Source organism: Leuciscus leuciscus, assembly GCF_965113295.1.
Source record: "Leuciscus leuciscus genome assembly, chromosome: 2".
Lineage (NCBI taxonomy): Eukaryota > Metazoa > Chordata > Actinopteri > Cypriniformes > Leuciscidae > Leuciscus > Leuciscus leuciscus.
In genome coordinates this window covers 60,549,927-60,566,034 of record NC_138726.1, presented here as the reverse complement: position 1 = coordinate 60,566,034, position 16,108 = coordinate 60,549,927, and the positions used below count along the sequence as shown (strand labels likewise).

At 39.6% G+C, this 16,108-nt stretch overlaps 1 protein-coding gene across 2 annotated transcripts in view; it reads right to left on the bottom strand.

Annotated features, from left to right (window-relative positions):
- The window catches only part of LOC309492444 (serine/threonine-protein kinase Nek4-like), a 77,487-nt gene extending 62,982 nt beyond the window's left edge, over window positions 1-14,505 (bottom strand). The window contains exon 1 of one of the 2 annotated variants that reach the window (XM_082161424.1): window positions 14,375-14,505. The gene's annotated coding sequence lies outside the window, so the exon portion shown is untranslated. The remainder of the gene's footprint in view (window positions 1-14,374) is intronic. The other variant, XM_082161426.1, reaches the window with a different exon arrangement.
- Between the last annotated feature and the right edge of the window lie 1,603 nt (window positions 14,506-16,108).

The following is a 16,108-nucleotide window of genomic DNA, read 5'->3' as shown; positions in this document are numbered from 1 at the left end:
AGCCAATAGGCGCGCGAGCTGTCTCGCCTATGTCTGTATGCTGCCGCAACGCGTTTTACATTAATACAAAATTAAGGATAATGTTTGGCTTCAATATCTCGCGGAAAAGGATTTTTCCCCGAGCGTAAGATACCTTACGCAGTACGAGTTCCTCTCGTAAGAGAACTAAATTATACTTAATATATGGAACGGATATATTCTTTTTAGTTTTAAACCATTTTCGTAACATAAATAAAAGACAAACAAGGTCTAAATCGTTGATCTAAATGAACAACAGCAAACTTTCAATGCTCCGCCCTTCTTCTGTCTCGCGCCTCAAAAGAGGAAGAGCAGATCAAACAGCCGGAAGAACAAAATACACATGAAAATGATGCTTCAAGATGTAGCCTATATTGACTTGTTTAGTTTAGTTTAGTTTAGTTTAGTTTAATTGGCGTCTTTTTTCCGCACACGAAAACATTGCAGAGAGACAGTACATTTTTAAAACCAGACTCAAAATTAGTTACAGACGTTATTAACTTTTTCAGCATCATTGCAGGTTCACCAACACTATCTCACGACCAATTCGTACGAGTGATAAAAAGGTGGCTAATTCGTATGAATTCGTACGACCTCACTCGAACGAATTTGTACGATTTGTCTAAACCCACGTGATGAAGGTAACATTGACAGAAGTCATACACCAGAATGCACTGCTCCGTTTCTGGACACTGATGTGGTTACTCCCAGAGACATCTTTATAATGTCTATCCAACAAACTCTACTTTTGTTGATCTTTCGAACATGTGTATTTTGTAAAGTTGAGGTAGAAACTTTGCTTCATTTATTCTACAATTAAAATCAGGTTAAATCTCTTTGGGAGAACTTGAGTTGTTATATTTCTCCTTTTATAAAATATAAAATATGAAACTTTTTTCATTTAATCTAATGAATATTATATATATATATATATATATATATATATATATATATATTAGGGCTGTCAAAAGATTAATCGCGATTGTTTGTGTTTGTGTTAACATAATATATGTGTGTGTACTGTGTATAATTAAATTTGTATCTAGAAATATACACACATGCATGTAGGCTATATATTTATGAAAAATGTGTTATTTATATATAAAAAAATATATTTATATTAGTGCTGTAGCGGTGCGTCGATGACGTCGACGTCATATTTTTTGCGTCGACGCTTCTTTATTATTTTTTTTATTTTATTTTTTGTACCATTCCCGGAGGTACAGCTCGCCACACACACACCGCCCGCCGTGTTATTCTGTTATGTTTTCTCCCTTTCTTTCCAAACCGCGACAAACGTCTCCTTTCTCTGCAGAATGTGATAAATCCGCTCAACCAATCACAGCGCACCATTCCACGCATTGTAAACAGTAACGGTGGCGCTTTGAATACACCCGGGGCCTGTACCATGAAGGTAGCTGAACAAACTCGAGGTTACAGGATTAGTTTTGAGTTGACAAAACCAAACCGATGCAATCAGGCTTTATTGGTACCATGATGCAGCTCATCAACTTTCTCTGTCAACTCAGGCTTTGATCCTTAAGCTATGATTACTCCACGCGCGCGTGCACATAAAAGAGTGACGTCGACACTGAACAACCAATCGCGGGTAGTAGAGCGAGAGCGATATATTTTCCCGCGGAGGAGCAAGAGATAATCATTCAGAATTACGATGAATTTAAATATGTATTTCAAGCTCGAAACAATACGGTCTCTGCTGCCAAAGCAAGAGAAGACTGTTGGAGAAGATTGCTGATTGTTAATGTGTAAGTTAAACAAATACGTTCTATATTTATGTAAAATGATGTATGTATGTGTATGTGTATATGTGTAATATAGCCTATAGCCTATTTTTATAATATATAAAAAATGATACAGGCACATTTTTTATATATTATAAAAATAGGCTATAGGCTATATTACACATAGGCTACACATACATATACATAATTTTACATAAATATAGAACGTATTTGTACTAAGAAAGCCAGGGAATCCTATCATAAGATTAACAGAATAATAATAAAGATTTAAAATAATTCTTAACATGTATTATATTGTATAGTACATTTGTGCAATTTGCTTTTTGAAAAAAAAAAAAAAAAAAAAAAAATTTTGTTCATGTGATGTCACCCTATCAATATATCTTACCGGCAATTTTATAAAAGCCCTCTTTTATGGACATGGCCGATAAATGTCCGGGGAACACTATTAATGAAACTATTCATGTACTCCTGCAGAGCGAGGACCACCTTACGAATGGTTCGACAAACCGTGTTTTCCCCTATAGCTTCTGTGCGTCACCCACCGTGCAAGAATGTACCACTTGCAACAACAACAAAAAACGCAACGCAATATTTGCGGTACAGTAAGTGCATAAATTCGACGTGTTAAATTCTTTATGTGCGGCTCAAGAAGTTCGCAAAGATAAGACATTCCTTCCGCGGAAAATCTGTATCTTTCATACAAGTAACTATCAGGAAAGGCAAGGGGATTTTGTCTGGCTAAAAACTCTTTCTCTACGAAGTGCTCGTCTAACAATTTGCGCTGAGATGTCCACCGGATTTGGAAGAAAAGGTGAAGTCATTGTAAAAGACACTGGGAATAAGTAACGTCACCTATATGTTTCTTTGCTCTCAGCTGATTGGTCAAACTTCAGTCTGAGATCTTGAATCCAGAACATAACCTGCCCCGGAGCAGGTTAGCCGTGCAGCGTAAGATACCATGGCGACGAACACCGAATAAAGCCAAGCTACTGTCATAGTACCTAAAACCCAGGGTTGGCGGAAACTAAACTGAAACATAGCTGGCTAGCCACCTAAACCGGCTTCATGGTATAGGCCCCCGGCATCCTAGTTTTCCTTATCTACTTTGCACTTTTTGATCAACAAACAAACAAAAAAATGAATACATTTGACGGCATTGATGAACCTGTGGTGGATTCTGCCGTAGGGAAGAAACGTAAGCCATCGAAATCCAATCATTTACGTGAGGAGATTAACAAGATGAGGCACGCGGGAGGAAGAGAAATGCCGACTGTTGCTTGTTCTCACACGACACCGTCAAACTTATGTCGAATGCTGACACGTGAACCCAAGGGGATCTTTTAAAAAACTTTCAATTCTTGTACTCAGTCAACGAAAACCGAGCAGGACCAAGCCATTTTACAGCTGATCGCCGTCAAAAAATTTCAGAAGGTATTTCTTAGCGATGGCTGATTGAATGTAGCCTATGTTTAGTCCAGTAAGTTACGTGCTAAATATAAGATTAGTATTGACCGAGTTCAGAGGCTGTCATGTGGATCAACTTACTTTGTTGTGTATTTTCAACAGTTTCAATATGAAAAATAACTTTTATATTGATTCAATGGATTCATTGCATTTAAAAAAAAAAACGTGTCATGAATTTATTGCATTTTTGGGAAAAAATTTTCTGTTTTTATAATAAATCTTTTTGAATTTGAATTATTTATGTTATTATAATCTAAAGATGCTATGTGAAAGTTTGAAACAGAAAATAGTGGTTTTAATCTTGCCACTTTCTTGGTAAAGAAACTTAATTTTTTACTCAAATTAATCAAAATGGATTTATCACGTTTATACTATATTATTCAGAAGTAAACATTGTAGCTGACAGTGTGTTTATGTCAGAATGTTTATTTTTTAAACCACAACCTTCTAAGTGCTTCTTTTACTGATATATTTAACAGTATCTTTTGCATTTCTCATCTAAACAACGTCAAACTTGGCACTGCACTTACTCGTGCCCAGACAGTTTGAAATCCATCGGAGTAACGGTTCGAGAGATATGCGAATAACAGACAGGATAATTAATTCAAATTAGTCATTAGATTAGTCGACTAATCGATAAAATAATCGCCCGACTAATCGTTTAATAAATAATCGTTTACCCCAGCCCTAATTTATATATAATATAAATTATATAATATGCTGGTCAGAACAGTGTAACTGTAGAGAACTCAGCTTAATGAAACACCTTCAACAAACCAATCGCAAAGGTTTGATCAAAGGTGTAAGCACGTTATAGCAACGCACAAACTATCTAATACTATGAGGTGTCTTTCAAGGCACGATAACCTAGTAAACTGTAGGGCTCGTGTTATGAATGCCTGGTCAATCAGACCAATAAGAGACTATTAAATTCGCCTCTTCCTTTATCAAACGCGGCATTAAATGTGTACAAATCTGTAAAGTGATACAAAATCACATAGAGATCAAATACACACTGGTTCACGAACCGTTGGAATTTAGAATGATTTCGAAACAGCTCTGACACGCAACGAAGCCCGTTTACTGAAATCCCGTGACTTTAGCAGTCTGATACATCAGAATCACTGATTTGAGACTAATGATTTATACTGGTGTCAGAGCTTCATGGAGCATGTCTCAGAGGCGGTTGAAACTACTCCGTCCTCTCTGTCTCTCTCTTACTCTCTCGACCCCCTCCCTTTTTGGTTTCACTTTTAGTTGAAACCCAGATACCTTGGGTTTTGTTTGTGTTTCATGTATTTCGACTTAAGTCCACCCCTATTTTATTTTGTGTATTTACACCTGATGAGCCTGAATATTACTATTCAGTTAAGTTGAATTTAATTAAATTTGAAATTAAATTAAATCAATTTTCTTATTCAGTTTCCCTTTTGGTTACCAGGGCTATGAGGACAATCCCTGTTTACTTTTGATTTTGATTTTATTTCAATTAATTTGCTTACTTTATTTCAGCCTGAATTTCCATATTCAGCTAAATAAAGTTTAACTAACTTTGAAATTTAACTAAATCAATTGTTTTCCTTTCCTTTAGTTTTGAGCTATAAGGACATTCTACCTTTACTTTACTTTACCTTTACCTTAGGTACTTCCTATCGACACCTTCCTTCTCTCTATAGGATTACAGTATTTCTAGAATCTGTTGTTTCTGTAACTACCCAAGTCATTAAAATCCTAACCCCTGTCTGTGCTTTAACCCTCCTCACTCCTTAGCACAAAGTTAAGTACATGAAGTATGGTTAACGTAAACGCACAGTAGGCCCCAGACAGAACGGGAGACACTTCCCGCTGTTTCTTCTTCTTTTGACCTTGATGTTTGATGTGTCCCTGCTAGCTTCGTCTAACAGCAGCTTAAATACGTGACACTTGTTTACCTATGTCTCCTAGCTAAACTCAAATAGGTAAAACACTCCTTCCTTTCCTTTCCGATTTCTATTGTTTCTATTTTGTTTTTTTCTCTATTTGCTACTCTTGCAGTATAACATGTGAAAAGAACCATCAGTTTTGAGTAATAGTCTTGACATGTAAATGTCCAGTCATCAGTCGACGCTGCTTAAAGCATGTCAGCTAGATAATCAAAACCCTTGGGTTGTGTGCTCACCAACACTAAATTTAATGTCCCACATAGCTGTTCTCCCACAGAGCTTACAACTTGCATTTGCCTTTGCCACTCCTCTCTTGTGTTCCCACAAGTATGCCCGTAGGCCTCAGACATCCAGCCCTGCCACTCACCAGAACCACCTGGAGACCCGGCAGAGCCACGTCCTCAACATCCTTCAGCCTGAAGCAGACAACAACCTGCCGAGGCAGAGAAGGGAACCGTTAGACGACAACGAAAGCGGACAACTGACACCCAGCCTGAGCCACCAAGAGCTGACCAGCATCATCTTCTCCTTGGCCACGCTCCCGAAGGCCTCAAACAGGAGGTAAATGAACTTAAAGAACTGGCTGAGCTCAAAGAGAGACACTAAAGCCATCAGTGTCCAGCCAGAGCTGAAGTCCAAACACTGACTCAACGATGCTGCAGCATCATAGACAAACACAATGTGGTCCTGAACAGAACTGAAACAGTTCCACCACCTGCATACGGACCCCTCAAGAAAGATGTATCTTGCTAAGCTTCACATCAGCCGCGTAAGCTCCCCCAGCCCTGCACAAAGGGGGGAGGAGCCAAACCCTCGGCCTGACATTCACCCGCCAGTGTCCTGAGAGCCTCTGCAGGCGCAGAGGAAAAGGTTTAACAGACAAACCCTGAAACGACACATGAAGTGATACTAAAAGATCTCCAGCGAATGGTCAGTAACATCCCTGCCTTTACACCAGAGCCTGCAGGAGACCCCGATGTCCACCCCAACCTGCGATACCTTAAATTTCACCTGCAATTTTTGATGAGTGTGCACCACCAAGATAGACTCTATCTGATCTGGATCACATTCAGCCCAGAGGTGCGACGCTTTCTGGCTCGACAGCCCAAAAACATCCAGTCTAACTACCAGCAGCTAAAACAAGCCATCATAACAGGATTCTCAGACTTAAGAGTCTGAATGCAGACTGGCACTGCCCAGACACCAAACAGACCTAAAAGTGCCTGGGCTACTACCACAGACTCCGAACGAGCTTACCCTGGAGCTGGCCACAAACCTGTGACAGAGGAAGACACCAGCTCCAAGAACCTTTTCCTCCAAAACCTGTTAGTCACCATTTCTGACAGCTCCATGCGATGCCCACGCAACGATGTGTGACTTGACGCAGAATGCCTTTAACACACAAGGCCTCTCCAGAAAGGGTTCCTAAACCCCATTGACTCTGAACTGCAAAGATCAGAGGGCACACAGCACGACCATAATGCAAGCCGCTGCTACAAGTTCATAGTCAGCATAGGACATAGAACTTTCAAAGTAGATGAAAATGTGTGCTCAAAAGAAGCAGGAAACCGCATTAGTAAAATTAGAATTTTACTCTTTTAAACAAATCTTGAATGCACGTGTAAGCCCACGTGCCAACAGACTATGCACTGCTTTTTAGAATATACAGGCATATGCCACCTGCTGGTTGAAATTGGCACTGCTGCATATTTGTTTCCATGACAATGACTTGTCACATGACATACTAACTTTAAATAGGGCATGCGTCAACCTGACGCCAGAGAGTAAGCAAACTACCTAAGCTGCGTAAACTAACATGACCTAGCGGCCCTGCGTTTTAACTACTGTTATCCTAAAGTGCGCATTTGATCATTCCGATCCAAATAATTTGAGCATTTTTGATCACTGGTTACTGGCTTGTTTAAATGCAGATAAAACGATAGCTGGAATTGACATCTCTACTAAAAGTGAAAAGCTTAGATTTTTAACTAGTATCGGTAATTCCAGCATTAAAGCGCAAGTCTGTTTGACAAAGAAGCTCAACTCAGCGGCATGCTGTACCGGCATTTATTATTCTGCTTTGACTGGAGGAATCCAAATTGCAGTATTGTTTGATCTGTTTCTGACAAAGAAATCTCAGTACAGTGTTATACACGTAGACTTGGGTGATGCTCCCCTTTTTGCAATGTAAAGGCCTTACAAATTATTGTTAGATTGATGTAATTCATCTAAACTTTGGATGCATCTACAAGCAGAGCTACTTAGTGATCAAAATTGTTTTACTCGCTGAAAAGTCAATATTTATGCATGAGATAGACGTAACCTTGTATGCTTAGACAAGCTCCGACTTACAGCAAATCTATTTCCTTACCTTTTAAACAAGTAGAAGAAGTTGTTTAAAGTAAAGGAAAGAGTTACTCGAGTAAAACTGTTAAATGCCAAACCACAGTTGCATTTCACTGAATGTAACATCAAGTTTTGGAAGGCTCAAAAGTATAGGCGCCATATTTTAACTCGTTTAAACATGTGTAACTCATTTAAAATGTGCAGACATTCTTCATAGACTGTTGAATTGCTCTGACATGGTTCCCTTGATAACGACTTGTCACAGGAAGTGCAAACGCGTAACGTCATATTGTAAACAAACCAGTCTAGATGGCTAAGCTAACCTAACCTAGCGTCCGTTCAGCTTAGACCAAGCTAAATAACTGCTACAGTTAGCGGTTAGCGTCATTTACTTGAAGCCTTTAACTACAGCTTGTGCTGTGCACAGTGCAAAGTGATCTAACATACTTTTCCTCTAGCCCCAGTTAGAGTTCTGATCTCTCACTTTCTCTTCCCTTACTTCCAATTCTTCCCAGCTGAATTTTGCCGCCACTAGTTTAGGAGTAGTCCTTGCTGAGTGCTGTCGGCTAAATTTGCAGTTACCGTGTAAATTAAATCTAAATTTAATTACGCGTAAACTGTGTATCTAGAGAAGAATTCTTATAGTCATGAGGATTTTCACCAGCATGTTGACTAAACTTTTGTAAGGACACACCCACAGGGACCGTGTGTCTTGAACACACAGCAGCTGTGACCCACTATGGAATCTGGTCCAAGCACATCAAAAGTCTAGCCACTTGTGCTATTGATTATTTCCAATTTCAGATCATTCCTGCTGTTTTGATCACTTATTTAAGTTTTTTTTTTATTTTTTTTTTTTACTTTGATAATAATAGCTGTCCGCTATTCACTTGTCTATCCTTTCATTTATTTGATTTATTTACATTTCCCCTTTTGTTCTAATGTGGTTCCAGTCCCCATAGGGCCCAGAAAGGAACCAGAGACACCTTTATTTGTGATTTTGTTTATTTTCAACAAGTGCACTCATTTTTATGACCCTGCAACACAAGTAATCTCAACGATTACTAGGGCATAACTATAGTTCTGAGGATTGATAATAAGCATAATCTGAATAGGAAAACTGTCCTTTTCCTCCTATCCTTCACTTCGTCAAGCCCGTTGTGAACCACCAGTTAAGTCCAGAGAAATAATTTAGCCATAAGAACCATCTTAAGTCATTTATTTCCTCTTGGCTTATGCCCTTTCCAGAAAGTATTCTCGGAACCACACAAGTCTTAGCCTACTAACACCCACAACTAAGATGATAAGAATACAAGACACACTTGACAAGCTAGCTTCACATGAAACACCTAGCTTTATGCTACATACCTAGCTAACCTATCAAACCTTAGCTCTGAACTCTTTAGGGTCATGCATTAGCCTCTCACCCCTAGGGTGTCAAAAATGTCACAGATCCTCTGTTTAACCTGACCTTAGCTAGACAGGAGACCGAAAGAACTGACAAGCCATCGCAAGGAACACTGTTCCACCCATGACTGCAGACATCCTACGGCACCAGAGCCAAACGTAATTGCACCATGAGAGAAGAGGACTAACGACCCTTGACCAAAGCCAGAGTTACAGCCACACCGAGCTGATCAAGAGTATCATCTCCTTATCCTAACTTATGGGTATGAAACAGAAGGTAAACAACTTCACATAAAGATCACAGCATCCCACAAGGAGCGGACCTGTGCTCAAAGCCTCACATACCAGCTAGAGACTTAGTTTCACACCAGATTCAGCGCAGCTGGACTGAGCATGCCCAGGACCAGAACAGAATTGGCACCATGGCAACAACCCAGGTACCAGCCAAGCCCCTTGGAGAAGCCATGGAGGACAGCACCCTCCACCTGCAAACACCACAGGATGACCAACGGCTGTCAACGACAACATCCTCCTCCACACCATTCACACAGGTGTCAATCGGAGGCTCCACAAGGACAGCTGAACACACCTGATTCACAGCAACAGGAGCTGCTGACACTCGCAAACCAGCTCCCTGCACAGGACTCACCCGAAGAGTCCTGTAAAGTACAATCATCCGACTCCTTGCCTACCCCAGCTTAGACAAGCTCACGTCGGCACCGCCATAAGGACGGAGCAACACTTCAATCCTTCAGACTTCTCGTGACTGAGAGGTTAACAACTACCTTCTGACCTCCTGCCACCAGCACTAGGTCAGCCTGAAAACCTCTTTATGCTACATAGAGCCCTAACCACTTCCTGCTACCACAAGCAAACTCCTGCCCAAAACTTAATGGGCTTCAGAATGACAGGCAACACCCTGCCAAGGCACCTGCTGCCTCGACACCTGCTGCACCAACACTTGGCTACTGTCTACATCACCTGATGGAACGACCACCGCTCCAGAAAACACCAGCAACCAGAGGCCACCATGGCCTTCCAGCCTTGTATGACAGAGGTGTGTCTGACCTTTCTGCACTTTCATCGTCGGTAGTGGTTGTCCTTGAGAGGGACAACAACAACCGCAAGGGGGGAATCTGTAACGACTGAGACAAGTCAGACACGAATATTTGTTATAGTTTAACAACTGATATTTAGAACTCACTCCCAGCCCCCAAACAGGCCAAGAAGATCTCCGTTACCCGGACAACGATCAGATAAGGTTTTATGGGTGTTAAAGAATGTGGCCAAATGCAAGAGAGAGACCATGAAAAGACAGAAACAATCCTCCATGCAGACTTCCCTGCATTAGACAGAAACGAACTGATCTAGAAATGAATGTGCATTCCAGAAACTGTGTGAATGATTGTGATGTTTTGTGTACTATTATGTATACACCAGGGTATGTATTTTATTATACAACCAACGGTCAGTGTAACTTTACCTGTATCATGTATCCTATCTAATTACTCCTCATTTAATGACTCACACTTTGATGTACATCACCTTCTCTTAGAATGCAGTGTGGATTCTTTATATCTATCTGAGTATTAATGAACAGAAAATAGTACTTGAGACAGCGTCATAAATCCCCCTCAAAAAGGAAACTCCCGCCAGAAATTCCCGCTTTCTGATTGGTTTAAGACCGCCTGCAAGGCGTGCCTTTTGTTAAGCTTTAAAAGGCCATTACGTTAGCCCGCCTTCTCTCTTAGCTTGTCTCATCCAGCTAAAACACTGCTGATACTGGGAAAGGGGAAACCCCTCCCCCACTGGGGCCCACCTCACTGGGCCCAACAGGCCTGAGCAATGCTTTCATACTCCCAAAAGGGAGTCAGACTTTTCTTCAATCTACAAAACAACTGCAACCTGCAACTTTACCATCACTGGCGCAACGATCCACTCCTGGTCTTCTCGGCACTTGGGGACGCCGTGCCGTCCAGTGTGCCCTCAGCAGGCCAGGGCAGCAGGCTTCGACTCACAACAGCCATGTGCTCGAAGCCACCATGCTCTTCTTCAATGCCACAGACCCATCAACAAATTCAATCTTCAACCACTTCAAGAATTGTCCCCGATTGCAACTGCCATGCAAGTATACTTTAATGAGGTGCTCTGAAGATAAGCTTATGGTTCTTTTCAATGTTAAATAGATATTTTCCATATTTCTATTTCCTGCTTCCGGTTCCACATCACTCACCCCTTTACCTATGTATGTATGTATGGATTAATGTATGTATGTTTGTTTGTTTCTTTAGTTTAGTTATGTTTGTGATTAAGATAATAAAACTTGTGCATAATTATGAATTTGGTTTCTGATCCTCTGTTTGCATACAAAGTCCCTTTTACGATCTTGATCGTGTTACATGCTCTAAATTGCCGTGCATGATAAGGAATAATTATTTTTCAGCGACCATGAAGATACATTTTCCTTAGAATAAATGAATAATCAAAGAGTTTGTTGGAACTGATTAATTGACTGTAATATTATTTTGGCTTACCTCAAAGTTAATCTAATTAACTGACCCAAATATTAATAATTAATCATAATTAATAATTATGGATTATTATTAATATTTCCCTTTTGAGCTAATATCCTTACATAGGAAACTTGTGGATACTGTCTATGACTTAAACGAGTTTATATACTGGTCGTTTCTCAATATGCGTTCTTGTCTGTACTTGTGTTCTTGTGGACTTGTGAAACATCATCAGTCGCTGCCCAAGTACCGTCCCAATACACAAGTTTGCATTTTGGCAAGAACGGTTAAAAATCCCGGAAGTGTTCTGGACACGCCCATTTTACCGAGGATGCATAGGCTGGTAACTTGTGTGAACTTGACGGCAGAAATATCCCAGCATTCATTTCGGCATTCGAGGAACGAGAGGTCAATACAGCAAGTCGTTTTTCTATCATTTCGTACGCTATTTCATCACTAAATTCACTTCTGAGAACATATGATGCGAGAAATCAACTGTGTAGATTTCAAATATTGGCATTTTTCGAAAATTTATGGCGAATCGAAAATGTGCTCAAACGTTTTCGGAAGTGAGAATCTCCAGCGTAGCTTTATTGTTATGAATATACATTACATAGTGTACAGTTGTAGAGTAATCCCTTGAGCTGAGGGTAGGCTTATAGGCGATAAAGCCTGGCTGTTATCGTCAATAATTCTCGTTATGTTTGGGTACTGCAGACGGCGTCTTATTGCGCAATACCAGCAAGAACACATCGTCTCAAACTGTCAGCAGCGTTCTGTGTGCTCGTCACCTTGTGCGTTCATTCTTCCAAGAACAACTAGCAAGAGCATTCTCCCCAAGAACACAAGTCCGTTCTTTGCATTCTTTGTTTTGAGAAACACCCACTGTCTATGCTTAAACGCGTCAAGCCGCGAACCGGAAGTTCCCAGCATTCTGCCTACTACGTGCACGCAGTGGCGGATTTAGCAAATTGGGGGCCCAAGGCGAAGGTAGGCTATGGGCCCCTCCCCATCCAATCTTTAAAAGAGAACGAAAAAAATATGTACCGACTGAATGGTGGATAGGCAGGTAAAGCTAATCTACGGGGAAGTAAAGGTTAGAGAGGAGAAAAAAACGTCCCCTTTAAACCCTGCATAAACTTCTTTACTCTTTAACAGAAACATGTTACAATATTACATGGTACATTTTCTGGTAAGCTATGTTGTTGTTTTTTGTTGTTTTTTTTGCTTGACAAATTTCACCATTTCGATTCAATTCTTGTGATTTGATTCAATATTGACTCATTTGGATAAATATTAGGTAACGTTTCACAAGATATGCGTTATTTTTTCTCAAGAAAAAAAGCCCTATCAGATGGTATAATTTAAGGTTAAAATGAGTAATATAGTACACATATTTAGCCAAATACTCTCTATAGCTCTTTTTTTTTCTAGCCAATTAAATGGCTTCCCTGAGGTAAATGTTATGTGACGATTGTTCTCCAGCTGTTTTACCTCTTTCCGCGGTTGAAAAACAATTATTGATCGATATTATGAATGAGGAATATACATTTCGGTAAGTTATACTGTATCTTTACTGTATGGCTATAGGAATCTGTCACGTCACATTAAAACGGCAAAACGGTATTTATTGTTTGAATTTCGTAATAGAATTGACAGAATCTGAGAGCTGAGATTTTTTTCAATATCATGATTCATAAGTAAACTGCTCAGTTTTGTCTGTCGATCTCCGTGTCCTCTTTGCTTCACGATTTTTCTGTGCGTTGGACGTTGTTGTTCCTGATCTAACAGTAGCCGTAAAAAAGTTTGTCATCTTTGGCAGCGTTCCCAAATACTTATCAGCGTCTTTTCACTTTTTTCTTTTATTTGAGCCGCTTGGGTAACTTCGAAACTTTACATTTTCGCATTTAGACTCGTCTTGCTCTGTTTGTGTATTTCCCAGTCCTCCTGTTACTGCGTGTTGTTTATCGTTCGCGCCGCGCACCTTTACGGACTTTTTGCTTTCCTCCCGCTTCCTCCTTTTTTTTTAGCACCGCTTGAGTAGCTAGCTTCGCTTAATTTTTGCTCTGTCAATCACTTCTTTTTCTCCGTCAGTTTTTTGGCACAGCCTTGTCACTTTCGCAGATGCGCAGTAAGTGAGATAATGCAATAGTCCAATGTAGTGAGGCAGGGGGCCCCCTCCTATCTGCGACACTAATGATTTGATGCCATTTTTCGCAAATGGAGTTTTAGAAATATATAATTAAAAAATAATAATAATTAAGCATTTAATAGGGCATTTTGGGGGCCCCAAGGTAGCTCGGGGCCCAAGGCAATTGCCGACCTTTGCCTAATGGTAAAGTCCGCCCCTGCGTGCACGCGCAAAGCATAACGGGTATTTTCGCGTTCCGTGAAAAAGGTGAATAGCTGAAAAAATAAAGCGCTGTTTATTTCATTTGTATATTAAGTTATGTGTAATATGTATCTTTGTTCTTAATTTTTAATAACAAAGAAAATAATGACAAAGATTTTTATCTTCGCCACTTTCGCCTAAATATCTGCCATTCTTTTTTATTTTATATTTTGTTGCCTAAGGCTGTAATGCTCAGTCACTTGCAAAATAGTAAAACCAACATGAAAAAGAATTGTGATAAAATCATAAAAAGAAATCGTGATATGATATTTTTGCCATAAAAAAGTGCCTAGATGTACTTAGATGTGTTATCATTATTGATCATTATATCACACTACAATAATTACTTGTCAAATAAATGAAACATAATGAAACATTAATTTGAGTTAAAATTGTTTTATGATCTTACTTCTAGTGATTGCAGTGATGCATGACATGGTGAAAAATGACTTGAAATAATACTGAAAACAGGTTAAGATGAATGTTAAAGGTGTGCCCTAGAAGCACAATAACCCATAACCTGTTACAATCATAAATTGTCCTTACCTGCAGGTTAAAGATGCTAGACGTTGCTTCAGGGTCCTCGACGGTGTCCCGGCTCAGTCCTGGATTCAGTTGCACTGGGTGTTTGCTTAGTATTAATATCTAAACTACAACAAAATAAAGATATTTCTAGGAAAAATCACTCCGAGACTTGTCTTAAAAGTTTTCAGAATCACCAAAAAAAAAAGAAAAAAAAAGGTTTTGTTTTACTTAAAAAGTTTCAGAATAATACAAAGACAACAATTCATAGATTCAAAGATAAAGATATCAGAAATGCGTGAAGGTCTTCATCTGAATTGTGGCCCAGAGAAACAGGAAACAAAGCTTTTTATATTGTTCGTTGTTATTGGGGCTGTCCTAAGACTTTGGGGCTGTCATTATAATGCAGCAATTCCTTATAAGGTAAACAACTGGCCTTGAAATTGTCCAAGGTTATAACAAGTTTGCAAGAAGCAGATATACATCTTATTTTTTGTAGCTTGCACTAGAAAGCTTAATATAGATCTGACTGTTTCTTCACCCGCAGCTGTCAAAACCACACCCTGCCTCATCCAGCTTGTGTCTGGCTTTCCTCTCTGGTTTTCAGAGGCTACAAGTCTTTTTATTTTTTTAAACAATGGTAAAAGTCAGAGAAGCAGATGTCACCCTAAGACCTGCTGAGCTGTTGATTCAGAGAAATAAAGAAAAGCACAAACACTTTAGTTGCAGGGCAAGTTTGCATCGTGCCTCAAACGATCCAAACCTCTCCTGCAAATGCAACATCCAGCTTTTCCATTTGTCTGATAACTCGAGTCTTCTGTTTGCCGCACCAGATCCTCCTGGGTAAGATGGCTTCTTGCATGATTTCTTCTTTCTAGGGCGTTGTCTATGTCACAATATGAGGTCGATCTGGCTTTGGATAAGGTGATGAAGAAAAAAATGCTTTTGCTTTTGCTTGCACCAACCAATACATTTGTGTTTGCAAGCTGTATGAAACATAAATAGTTTTGAGATAATTATTTCTTTAAAAAATTGCATTATGCTTTCAAGGACATTTGTGTCTAAGCAATTTAGAAAATCAATAATGTAACAATAATCTTAATAATGTCCTGAATATTATTTCCAACATTTGCAGACATTCAGCTCAGCATTGTACTCACATAATGAAATATAAGAACAGTGTTAATAAAATAAGACTACAATCAAATCTCTTTAATTTGTATTGCCATAGGTTTAAAAGAAAAAAGATCAGTAGCCTACTTGAGTGTCTTTTTCAAATAGTGTCTAAACCTGCAAGAAAAATGTTTTTTTCTTGGAAAAACAGGAGATGGCTAAAGCAGCAGTGGAAATCAGTGATGCGCGGGTTGATCCGAAATGAGCGGGTGCCTGCGGTCACCTGCGGTCACGAGTCATCCAAAAATATTTTTAATGATATTCGGGTCGCGGTCGGTCGGGTCGTTTGAAATAAAGATGACAATTAAACCTCTGTCATTTATATAGTACTAGACACAATTAATTTTCTATGAAATAAACATAGGCCTACACTTTATTGGCTGAATAACTGGCGCGAAGATGACGCACAAGCTCAGTCTGCAGATAGAGATGGAGGCGGTCAGAGAAAAGGTGAAGACTGGGGCGTGGAAGCTCCGCAAATACACAAAAAGAGCAAAGTGTGGGAGACATTTGCCAAAATAATGAAAGTAAGTAATAATGCATCCACGTGGCGAAATAGCCTAAGCCTAATAGCCTACAAGTGGG